Source organism: Alligator sinensis, unplaced genomic scaffold (assembly GCF_000455745.1).
Source record: "Alligator sinensis unplaced genomic scaffold, ASM45574v1 scaffold1030_1, whole genome shotgun sequence".
Classification (NCBI taxonomy): domain Eukaryota; kingdom Metazoa; phylum Chordata; order Crocodylia; family Alligatoridae; genus Alligator; species Alligator sinensis.
The window spans coordinates 631,299-634,657 of record NW_005842592.1 but is presented as its reverse complement, the minus strand read 5'-3'; the positions used below and the strand labels follow the sequence as shown (position 1 = coordinate 634,657).

General features: G+C 43.6%; 1 protein-coding gene across 7 annotated transcripts in view; it reads left to right on the top strand.

The window, feature by feature from the left end:
• Nucleotides 1–3,359, top strand: part of AAK1 (AP2 associated kinase 1) — a 101,373-nt gene that overhangs the window by 4,718 nt on the left and 93,296 nt on the right. The gene's annotated exons all lie outside the window — the stretch shown is intronic.

Genomic DNA, 3,359 nt, shown 5'->3' with positions numbered 1-3,359 from the left:
AGGGAAAGAAACAGACAGCCTGGCACAGGATCTTGCATGATATGTCTGTACCACTTGGGCCTCTAGCAACTTGTTGTTGTGTTAGCCCAGGTAGACCAGAGGATGATTGCAAGAGCATCCTAATGCCTTTAGTTACAAGGGGCCCTACTGTACCCATGCAGCATCATTGACTGTAATATGCCTGCATAGGTGTGATGGATTTGATTCAGTGTGTATATATGTATTGACAGGATTGTGTTGTTAACCTCCCATTTGTCTTCGTCTACCTCAGGACTGACAAAAAAAGGCCATGTTTCCTTCTGTGTAAGCTGTTTGTTTGTTTGTTTTTGCCTTTTTGAAGCTGATTTTGCAGAAACATGATATTTGGAGGAATCAGCATAATTTTGTAGGCTCTTCACTCAAAATTTGCAGCCACTTCTGGTGAGGGGTGTGCATGACACCTCTTACAAATATATCTCTCAAATCATTCAGCACTATGGGGGATGTTAACCTACCTGTGGAAATATGCCAAGACAGCAGTTATGTGTAGTTTGGCAAGTTTGGCTTTTAATAGATCTAAAAGAAGCAAACCCTGCAAAATAATATTACACTCCTCTTCTCTATATAGACTTCTAAACTGCAAAACTCATTACATGAGTGTTACTGTTCATAAGTGTCACTGCACTAGTAGCAATTGAGTTGTTTGCTCAATTCCATTTAGGCCTTTGTTAACTCGAGAAATAAATCGGGAATAGCTGTTCTTGATGAACTGTTCCAGATGAATGATGTTTGTGTGGAGGCCCTTAATCCAGAATGAGTGTTTCCATACCTGGAGTTAACCTGAAATAGAAACCCTGCTTTAAGGTTGCTCACTACCTTATTGTGGAATAAGTTTAACTTGCAAACCTGAAATTCAGGCAGGCCATCCTGGATCAAGTTTGCAGAATGAAGCCCAACTTTATCCAGTTCAAACGGTTGTTTGGGAACTTTTTATTTTTTTTTTTTTTACTGAGTCTAATTTGTGCTAAACTCCTAGGGTTTAGGACTGTCTGAATGTGAATATTTTGAGCCATTTATCTGCCTGAAGTGGGAAACACCCTTTGCTTTGCTCTGTCTTTGCAGCTGGTAAGGTTGTATGTATACAGCTTGGGAAGCAGTATGCGGTTAGGGCAAGCTTTCTACACTTCACTTTTGGCCTCTTGAACTTTGATATTAGATGCTTGTAACACAGAGAACGTTCCTAAGAGGTGAACTTTTTGTAGGTGAAAGGGAACTATAGGACTTCAGTGAATCTGTAACTCCAGCAACCTGAGGCAGTATCACAAGTGGCTGGCTGGGTGAACTGCACACCCCCCAAAGTGTTTTTTGCTTTTATCAGTGTAGTTTGTGCCCATGGGCATGTGCTTTGTGCCCTGAGAGAGCACCTTCACTCAAGCCCTGATTCTAACAGATTTAAGTGTATAAGAAGTTTAAAAAAAATCATTTTATGAGCAGGCTAGTGAGAAGTGCTTACCAGTCCCGGAGACAGAAGTTGTCTATGCTATTTATGCAATAACTCCTCCCCACACCCATGGGGCCTGGCTCTGAGTTGGGGGATATCACTTGATACTAAAATATCTATAAAAACAATAATGTTTACTGTAGAGTGGACCTAGCAGAGACAGCATCTGGATAATCTTCCCTGCCAGCTTCAACACCATGTCCCTTCTCTTGGAAAGAGCTTCACAGGTAGGGTGACCATATGTCTCCGTTTAGCCAGGACAGTCCGGGATTTCAGAGGCAGCTGTTGAAAATTTATAATGGGCGTCTTAGAAACTCAGCAGCGCAGGGCACAGTCTGGCAGGGAGTCAGAATGGCACGGAGCGCCTTGCAGGTGGGTAGACAGGCACCACTGCCTGTCCGGCACACCACTTCACCCCCACTGGCTTGTGAGAGCGTGGGTGGGACGGGATGGGACAGCGTCCTAGATGAATGTCCTGGATTTCTTTATGGTTAGTCTGTCGATAAGAACATAAAAATTGCCACCTATTGGGGCAGACCATAGGCCCATCCTGCCCAGTATCCTGTGTCGCACAGTGGTAGGTGAGTGGGTGAGATGGAAGAGTTTCCAGTTGTATTCACTTTGTGGCTTCTGCTGCAACTTATAAGGACTTTAGTTATCCAGGTGTGAGAGGACTTAATGTGGATGGCTGTCCATGGGAACAGGACTGAAACCACCAAATTGAAGTCACGCAGGCTTACGGAGCTAGGTTAGATGTCGAGCAGTAACTTGCAAAATGAAAGGTATTCTTACCGAGTTCCTCAGCTCAATGCCAGAGGTAACAATAAAGCCAGCAAATGGTATGTATGGTCGTGCAGCATCTCTCCTTGTCATACAAGTGACAAGGTAAAACTGAAGTAGGTAAGACCATTCTGAAAGCAATGAATACTGGTTGGTGTTGAATTTGAACTTAGCATGTATGCGGTGCTACCACATTCCAAGCACGCCTGCTTGTATTAATCACTGGCTAATAAAAAGGTTCAGAGCCACTCAGGTATAGTACAGGAACATGAAGGTTGGAGATGGTACAAGATGAAGTGGGTTTTCCCAGTCTTGCATCATTCTGGCTGAATTGTAGAAATTGAGTCAACCCCTTGAAGTGAATGAGAAGAAATACCCCTGGGTTTCCCTTGCTCTTAAAGTGGGCCCTAGATAAACTTCAGGGGTGGCCAGAGACTCTGTATGTAGTCCATATAATTAAAAATGAGGGAGGGAAGAGTCTAACATCCTGCTCTTGGAGCAGGACAAGTCTACAAAACCTAGGAAGCCAACTAACTAGTACTTCCCTCTGCTGTGCTACTGACTCACTTCTGTGCTTCTGGAAAGTCACTTCACCATTTTAGAAATGAGGTCATTTGTGAATAAGTGCCGATTCCAGTTAAATCGTTTCTAATATTGGAAGGCAGCAGAGTATAATGTTTGACCAAGGAAGAATGCTGGTCTACCAGGTAGGCGTGCACACACTTACACACCTGGAACCTACTTGTCCAATTCAAAGGCCATTGACCACTGTACTTGCCTGACTGTAGAGGCAAAAGATTTTTATGATACTGGCAGTGAGATTCAGGGGTGTGTTGGGTAGATCAGAGTGGAGACCTGTTCCAAAGGCAATGTTATTGCATCTTGGGAGGTTCTTAGACTTCTTTATCGTAATATTCTGTGGACACCTCTCTCTTCACTTCTTTGGCAGCCAGAATAATTACTTCTTGGTGAAGTTTGTGTATATTTGTAATCCTCTTCAGGAGGAGAATCGGCCCCTGCTATCATCAGATACCCTAACCCTAACCCTATCCCTAGACTATCTGAGCCCCTACCAGATATTATGAACTGTGTCCTTCCA